Genomic DNA, 10,127 nt, shown 5'->3' on the forward strand with positions numbered 1-10,127 from the left:
CAGTCCTCTCACTCAATACTGGACCAATTTCAAAAATTGTACCCATTTGTCACTTAAGACACAAAAACATGGGAAAATAGGGACCAGGTTGAAAATATCAAACTCAACCTACAGTTTGTGTGTATGAAAAGCCACATTTCTCCATACCTCTTAAGCAACCGAACATTCACTTATAGTTTTATGTACCCTTTTCTCACCAATCAGCACCCCCCCCAACAAACGAACACACAAACACACACAGCCTATTGGATTGTGCTCCCAAAGGGCATCTACAAAGCGTGACATCATTCTCTCCACACACACACAGATCACAATAATTGCTCTCTCTGCGGAGGGACTACTGGCCAGAAGCACAACTGGATCCACTGATCTGCACAGCAAATTCTGCTCTGCTTCGGTTTGGTGTTTGCACGTGTTTCTGTCTGTTGAGTCTTGGAAATAATAGTCATACTTAAGCTATGTGAAATTGTGAAATTTTCCCTGCAAGACCATATCATCCATCCCAAAACTCTGCTGGATCACATGGCTAAAAACATTGCAGCACCTGCAATGTTTGTGATATTTTGCTGACTTCTGCTGTCTTAATTTCGTTTCCTTTTGTTTTGTTTTGAGCACTTTTGAGTAGCAGTGAAATATGACTGCTGAAAACATATTGTAATATTATGATAATCATTCCAGACAATAGACTGTGTTTTCTGGCATGACAGGTGAAGGCAAAGATAGGTCCTATACAGCACATATACAACATGTACTGAATGTGGACAAGAAATGAATGTAGGCATGTATTAATAAATAAAAAATGTCATTTTCATTCTCAAAAATATACAATATACACTCACTTGCTGCTTAATATGTCACACCTGTTTAACTGCTTGATGAAGCAAAAATAATCAAACAATCACGTGGCAGCAGCTCAGTTCATTAAGGCATGTAGAAATGATAAAGATGATCTGAAATTCAAACCAAGCATCAGAATGAGTAAACAGGTGAGTGACTTTGAATGTGGCATGGTTGTTGGTAGCAGATGGGCTGGTTTAAGTATTTCAGAAACTGCTGATCAACTAAAATGTTCACACACAGGTATCTCAAGGGTTTACAGCGAACAGTCCAAAAAAGAGGAAATATCCAGTGATTAGTTTTCGGGGCAAAAATGCTTGGTTGACAGAATATGTCAGAGGAGAACAACCAGACTGGTTCAAGCTGATAGAGAGGTAGCAGTAGCTCAAATAACCACTCGCTGCAATCAATGTAGAAGCATCTCTGTCAACACAACACATTAAACTTTGAAGCAGATGTCTGCAGCAGCAGAGGACCACACCAGGTGCCACTCCTCTCAGCTAAGAACAAGAAACTGAGGCTACACTTGGCACAGGCTCGCCAAAATTGGACAGCAGAAGACTGGAAAAACATTGCCTTGTCTGATGACTCTCAGTTTCTGCTGCCACATTCAGATGGTTGATTAAAAAATTGGAGCAGCCAATGTGAAAGCATGGATCCTCTCCACCTTGTATTAATGGTTCAGGCTGGTTGTGTTGGTGTTATGGTGTGGTGGATGTTTTCTTAGAACTTTTGGGCCCGGTATAGTAATTAAGTGTGTTGAAACGCCACAGAGTGCCTGAGTATTATTGCTGAATATGTCCATCCCTTTATGACCACAGTGTATCAGCTAACAGTGGCTACTTCCAGCAGGATAACGCACCATGTCGCAAAGCTCAGATCATCTCAAACGGGTTTCTAAAACATGACAAAGAGATCATTGTACTAAAATGACTTCCACAGTCAGCAGATCTCAATCCAACAGTGCACCTTTGGGATGTGGAGGAACCCGAGATTTTGCATCAGGGATATGCAGCTGACAGATCTGCAGCAACTGCATGATGTTATCATGTCAATATGGGCAATAATCTCTGAGTAATGTTTTCAGCACCTTGTTGAATCAATGCCACAAAGACTTAAGGCAGCTCTGGAGGCAAAAGCAGGTCCAACCTTGTACTAAAGTGGACAGTAAGTGCAGGTAACATCTGCAAGCTCTATTTTTTACTCATGCACATCAATCTTTTGACTTCATTACTATAGCATACAAAACCCAAACATATCGTCTGAGATCAGTGAAAGTGGCACATTAAGAGTGGTTTTGAAATGTTTTTCTGTCACAGTACATCGATCATAAAGTGAATCCTGGATGGCACTTTGCTCTGGTCTTTGCAGAGACTACCCTCGATCCCTATAAATTTCAGATCCTTTGCTGTGGTCAGCTGGTATTAATTTAGAATTGGAGGACACACAACAGAGCTGTCTGGCACTGAGCTTGGAAGGGAAGAGTGTGCTAAGCCTTTGGGTCAAATCCTGGGAGGGGATATAGAATACGTAATTTCAATGTAGTAAAATTTATCCAAAGTGTGCGTTCATCGGAGAAAGCAGCAGTACGGGAACTACTTATCCCTTAATAAATTGTCACAAGGCCACTAAAAATAAATTACTGTAATATTTTTATATTCATCAAAAACTGTGCCAAAATTTGACTATTAAACTAATGCGTTTTCTTTGATTGGCTACACAAATCGAGCGCCTAAAATAATGTAAACAAAAAATGCAGGAACAACACTTGGAGAGCGCAGACCTTTAACGAGGACATATGCTCTATCTCGCAATGTTAACGAAAGTGTAAAATAATTTGTGAATCCGCCCTGGGATTTAGATCAGCTCCAAAATTGAATTGGTTTCCCACTTGGCCCATGTTACACCCTTCCATGAAGTTTCATCACATTTTGGCCAGTATTTTTTTTTTTTTGGTCATACTAATGACAAACAGACAAGCAAGGAAACCGAACCGAAAAATAACCTCCTTAGCTGAGGTAAAACCTCTCGCTCATATAAAGGCATTACAAAATGAAAATGTGGGTTTTTATTGGGTGGTGAATTATTAAACTACAAAACAAGAGAAAACCAAACAATGGGCCACATGCAGTAACACTCTCTTAAATTTCTCTCAAATTTTCTATTAATTTTTCAGGAAAAAGAGATATTTTAACGGAAGTCAACTCTAGATGCACCAAACGTTCTTAACCATCCAAATCTGCTCTGACTCAGGTGTGCTAAATGATGAATACCACTTGATCATAAGTCAGCTATAAGCACAGGTAATGCCCCTTAAACATCACATAAGGGCAGGTGTGGTGCCCTGTGTAATATGAACATAATGTGAACGTTCCTCCAATATGTACTTTAGGACAATACTTGAGTAAACGTACTTAGTTATATTCCATCACTGGTCAGCAGAGGGATGCACAATAACGGAAATGTCAGTAGTTGGGATCAAAGGACCAACTAGTATTTCTTTAGCTGTGAAATGTAATAATCCATCATTACACTGAAACATTATCTAAATGTATTTCAATGATATTCATGCAAAATGTTGCTCAAATTCAAAATTGATTTTGCTTTGCGCTGGGCAAGTATTTGAGAAAATTTGTTCCTACAGTATATCTTTCCTGGCATGAGGCCCAATGCATGTCACGTGGAGCAGCCAATATCAGTTTAATGCATAAACAAATATGGGCCAAATTATGCTTAAATGTTTGACAAAAATTACAAGGACATATTCTCCCTTTTTCTTTTTTAAACCGATTTACTTACTAACATCATTTACAAATGTGTGTCTCTGCCCTAGCTAGCGTCAACTCCCTACCTATCAGGTGATCCATTATCACCCAAGACAAGAGAAGAATGTAAATGCTTGACATAAGGCACCTCTTGCATGGTCATATAGCACCCTCATCGAGACCTAGAACCAGCTTTGTGCAGAAGGCCCTGCACCTCCACCTCCAAATGAACATACAAGAAGCAAGAACCAACACCTGGAAAGATGACTGGAAAAAAATATAATACCCAAGCTCTGGAACGGCTGGACAGAGGTATTACATAACTTGCCAATGGTAATGACCTTGGCTGGACAACCTGGAGGTCTTTAAACCGACTGAGCGTGGAGCGGGGGAGGTGCAAAGCACTGACAAAAGCCTGAAACTACACAACAGAAAACACCCACAGCTCTGGATTAGTGCAGACCCTGATGTCCCACCTGCTGAAATATGCCAGTGCTTGTAACCTTGAATACTTGGCAGAACCCATCCCCTTACTATATATGGCCTGCGCCTGATACTGACAGAACAATAACTGAGGTTTGCTAAGGACTCGAAAAGAAGAAGACCAAAATTAACAGGCTTGATTCCTTTTATGTTTAGTTATTGTACCACTTTATTATTGTATAAATCTGTGGAGGACTGTGAGTTCATATTTGGCCAACTGTAGCCTCTGGAATAAGATGATATGATCTAAATCACATCCATGATTTTGGACTGAATGTGTCTTTGTGAGTTTCATCCAGCAGTTGTATTTCTTCAATTGTTCGTGACAATGTTAAACAATACGGCTATTCTATCAGCCCTGCAATGTCTTCATGGGGGACTCATTTCATCATTAATGCCCCCAAAGAGAGACACTGTCCATGTGATATTGGTATTACTCAAAACACATTTGGTTGTTTCTGAAAAGTGAAGCCTGAGCGTCCTAACCAGAGACTTCTGTTCAGCCAATATTCAAATTTTGCATGGAAGATATTTAAATATTTCTCAACACATTTTATCAGAGGATGGGAATATAGACAAAAAATAAAGTGTCCTGTTGTCGAGACACAAGATCTCATCCAGTTTGACGCCTGGACCCTGTTCATTGTACATGGATAACATATTCAAGTGTTGAGAACTTGAAATGAATCTGGATTTTTTGGTTCTTCAAAGCTGGCTTAATTTATAACTGGAACTGTCAGAGCAGCGAGCCTTAAGCCCAAACCTGCAAAAGGGCACGCTTATTGACGGTTAGCTGGATCATGACTTAAATGTTTTTGTGAAAATCACATTTAATTTTTAAATATCAGTGGTCTGCTTGGCTAAATTCATAATAAAAGTGATGATTATGATTTTAGAAGAGAACAAACAGGTTATTGAGAAATCATTCTGACCTGCTGGTGTCCTTTTCACAATATATGAAAAGTGACTTATGTGTGATAAAATATCAACCCAGTCACCAGAACAAAGGCCTTAACTTTGTGTTTCTTTATGTTTAAATCATACTGTGGTTAATGTGTGGTTACCCAAATAAAAAAACCCACTTGGTTAGGGTAAGAGAAAGATTTTGCTGAAAGTATTTGGTTTTGTTGCCACAACTACTGCTGAAAAAGCTGCAATGTATTACTAAAAATCACCATGTTTTGGTGCCACAAATGTCACTGGGCGCTGTATTAGTTAAACTTCAGAATAATCCAGTCTTCCATATTCATTTGTGGCTCATGCCAAGAAGTAAAGTAAAATGTTTAGTACAGTACAGTTAAAAACATTGATTCAATTGGTGCTCATTTGTTTAAAGTCACAACCTATGGTTTGCTGGCAAGCAAAATAAAGGTGTCAGCAAGTGTAAGTGGCCAGTGAAGTAAGACAAATGGTGAGATCGACTGCAATAATTGAGTCTGAACAGCTACACACTGTTTGACAACAGATAACCAAAAACTTAAAAATGAGAAAGCTTGTCTTCAGTAGGGGCCAATCAATACTGTTTTTTCAGGGCCAATACCGATTAATAGTAGGTAATAAGACCGATAACCGATAGCCCTATTTAGAACTGATATGAATTTATAAGAAAAACAATATTTAGAGTTTATAAAAAAAAAACTCTAACACAAAACGTTTTTCACGTGCCTTTGGTAAATGTTCCATCAAAACTGAGACTCTTAGCATCACATACAGCAACATTTTTTGACCAAGTCATGTAAATTTAAATTAAAAATGAATAAATAAAAATAGCTCCCTGAGGTTTTACAAAGTTCATCCCATGCTGACACTTTCTTTGCACTTTGTAATTAATTTATTTTATAGACCATCATTAAAATATAACACCAATTCAGGAAATAGTTAAAATGTCAAATATCAGCCCAAAAATAAGCTGGGCCAATAATCTCTTGACCCTTAGTTTTTAATGCTGTTATCCCCATGTTGACATGAACTGAATGCAGACAAAGCAGTGTATGGCTTTTTTCTTTTCTTTCTTACAAGTGTCTGTCATTGAAGTATTGAAGTTAATATATTGTAGCTTAAATTTCTTGGGTCAGCCTTTCTAAATCATGTTCGATCAACTGAACTCACCACAGGTGGAATTCAGTCAAGATGCCGGACAAGAGAAATGGGAAGCACCTGAGCTAAATTTCAAGTGTCAAAGCAAACAAAGGCTCTGAATACATGCAGTTTTCTCTTTTAAATAATTGTGCAAACATTTCAAAATCCTGTTTCCACTTGTAATTGTGGGGTATTGTACGTAGATTATTGACGGAAAAATAAAATTAAGGCAATTTTAGTGTGAGGCTGCAGCATGACAAAATCTGAAAAAGGTAAAGGTGTCTGAACACTCCCTGAATGCATAATATACATAGTGCCTGTATTTTAACATTAGAGTAAGCATTATTGTGTTACTGTTACACGGAATCTTCTACTACCAGTACTACACACGCACTATGACTGCAACCACTAATAAGAAAAATTACCGAAAGTAAAAGTATCACTATAACAAGGGTCAATTTGGAGATTAAATGGAGGAGGCCAAATTATATTTTTTAAGGGACACTGAATGGATCAAGACTGAGCTAAGACAGAATTTTCTCCTGGCAATGAATCCAAATGATAAACTGTCAAAACAAAGTAAAGCAGTTCTATGTAGTTATTACTCTTTGTGTTGACTGTTTCAGTCGAAATAAAAAATGCAAAGACCCTGAGCTTCTACACCCCTGTGCTTCATGAGCACACCTTGTAAACTCACACACTATCACAGCCTCTTTTCATCACCTTTTCATGAGCACTGTGTGACGTTAAGCCAGCAGTCTTTGTGCAAACTTCTACTCCCCTCTGCTGCAGTCAACTCCCCTCGGTTGCTGCTGCCCTGGACAAGCTGCCATGGATCATTTTAATGATGTTGCAACAGAGCTACACCGCACATAAGGTACTATTTCATTATGTCAAAAGCTAACTGTCCCATGTTTGTGTTCTTCTCAGAAGGAAAATATGATATGATAAAGTGGAGGAAAATATGAGTTGCACATGAGATACACACTTGTGTAACATTGCTGGTGAATGTACTACAGTGAAAGAGCATTGTGTAACGGTTATGCAACTTCTGAGATCTGGTATATTTTTTGCTACGATGTTTATGTACATATTCTCACAATGCGGATAGCTTTTGATCTGGCGATGCAAATCGACACAAAATGTTTAGCTTTTCAGGAAATCCTTTGAAAATGTTCATCAGATGAAGATCATAAGATTCATGTGGCAGATGAGCCACGTGAGGTACACAACTGGCGGTCCAAAGAGATTTGCAATTGTAAATACTCACGAAAAAGAAGTCTGGAACATTGTGATGGAGTGATTAAGATGTAGTCAACAAGGACATGTTTTTTTTGTTTTTTATTAAACCATATGCATTTTGACCTTTTGTCCAAAACTGCATGTTTTTTGTCTTATTTCCTTTTTTCGTTTTTTTTTTTTTTTTTTTTTTACTTTTTCACTTAAAACAGACCTTTGGTAAATCTCCTTCAACAGTGGAGATGTTCCTCATACTCTGTTTTGTGTCGACATGTCGACAGGGAAATCAGAGTTTTGGGCTTATGACGCCTGAGTGTACACTGTTACATCTGTTGTGCGGCAGCACAAATTATGCAGCATTTTATGTATTGCAAAAATAGTACTTTTGTGAGAAAGAATGACGGAAAACCCTGTTTTTCAAAAAAGCCTGTATATGTGTGGACTAGGCCTAGAAATAGGGATAAACATATAGTTTTTATGTGTCTGGATAACTCATAATAATGTTTGTTATTTGATGCTTTGCATGTTCATCTTTCCCTCTTCACATTAGTATATGAACAGAAAAACAGGTAAACAGTGGCAAGTATAACCTTGAGTTAGAACATAAAGGAAATTATGTAATAGGATGAAAAACAGAAAATAATATAAAATGTGAAAATTATCTTGAATGAAATTGAAACTAATCTTTCATCCCCAGAAACTTATGTTCTATTAAACATTTTTACCTCCACTGTTTCAATTAGTTTTGTTCTCTGTCTGTTTATTAGCAGGATTACAGAAAGTTGACTGGCCAAATTTCCATGAGACTTGGTTGAAGGGTGTGGCTTGGGCAAAGAAAGAACCCATAACATTTTGGAGAGGTCCGTACCAGGAGTTGGCATCACAAATTTTCACATTTGTTGAAGTTATGAGATGGGGCAGTATGCAATCGCTGAATAAATGGCATACATCCTTAAATCAAGCAGACAGTGACGTTCACAATCATGTGTACTTGTAATCCTCTGAGGTAGCCTACATATGGAGTTGCTCAAACTTCATACAGAAAGCAGACATTCTTCAGTATTAGGGGACAGTGGTTTCATGGGAGAATTGGCACAATTGTAACAATGCTTTTTCTCAAACTAAAGTGTAGTTTAAACACGTTATGCAACTAATTATACTTTTACTCACATCCAAATGTTAATATCTGCAATAAACACTACCAGATATTTAAGGTAAAGTTCAGTATTTCCACTTAAGTAGCACAAATAAATGCACAACTGAGATGATAAGGCTTCAGCTAAGCACAACCGTATTTTTATAGCCTGACATATGTAGTGGAAGCCCTTGCAGATTCGCGTATCATAGAAGACTGGACCAATGGCATAAGTTAGTAGCCTCAGGATGGGCCCCAGTGCAGGGTATTTAGTTAGCAAGCACACATACACAAACACACACACATGCACTCACTTAGGTATGCACACATCGGACTTTTTCGGGCACTTTTAGTACAGCAACAACATCACGACTCACGACAGCCACACTCCTCTTCAGCATAGAGGCAGGAGATTACAGAAAATACGAGTGAAGAGAGCTGCAATGCTCATCAACAAACAACAACTAATAAGTGAAATATTGTTCATGAAAATAATGGAGACCCCAGGGAGAGTAGCTACTGTTCAAAACAGAGGCTAATGGGGGTCTTAGCAAACAAAAAACAAACAAACAAAAAACACCGGTCCCTAAAACTGGCCAGCTACAACTGCGTGCACACAGTTTAACCACAGTTTAACACACACACACACACACACAAACACGAACGGTGCTCGGCGGCGACCTGACATCGTCATCGAAATCATAACAAACTTTTGGACAGGGGCACGGCGGCCCATCAGATACCCAAAATCATATGAAAAGACACTTGGACTCACCAATTTGAATGATCCGGACTCTCTGATTGGTTGGGCCTGCAGCCGTCAGTGTGCAAATATAAGGGTCATTTTATGCTAGGAAGAGCTAGCATCTACTAGGCTATTAGTTAGCTTATCATGATCATTTGTAGGGTGCTAGTAGTCTACAACTTAGCCTACAGCACATGAATGCCTTGTCTTAAAATGCACATCTAACACACGAGCCAAACGTTACGATTATTTAGAGTCTAAATATTTTGAAGGGATTTTGAACGGACGCCTGTAAACTGACCCTTGAACTCGACACGTGACGATTTAAACGTCATACGCTCGCCTCTGCTGTAAGCGTTGCCATGACAACGACGTAAAACAGGGAAATTATTAGGATTTAGGCCTAGTCTTGAGCCAGGATCGCTGCAACGAGCTCCAAACTAACATTTATTTTTTTTCAAAGTAAGAAACGTACACTTCCTTTCTAGTTATAAATGTTTTTATGATGCATTTGTTTTGACTTTGGTTTTTATATTATTATGCCACTTTTATATCATGACAAAAATCCTGCAATAGTAGCCCTCTGTGTATTAGTATTAGATTACCTTTTTTAAAAAAAAAAAAAAATGCAGTGCTATACCTTCTTTTAAAGCCACAGTTGGTAAAATTACATTTTTTAAAATATTTGCTGTAACTGTTACTATATCCACACAGCACTAAATAAGAGAGATAATCTGTGAAAAAAATGCTCCTCTGCCTATTCTGTTGCCTTTTAGGCCATACCACACGTGAACAAAAGCAACAGCTTTTTTTCACGGAGTATCTGTCTCATGTATTTCTTTCA

Source organism: Plectropomus leopardus, chromosome 13 (genome assembly GCF_008729295.1).
Source record: "Plectropomus leopardus isolate mb chromosome 13, YSFRI_Pleo_2.0, whole genome shotgun sequence".
NCBI lineage: Eukaryota > Metazoa > Chordata > Actinopteri > Perciformes > Serranidae > Plectropomus > Plectropomus leopardus.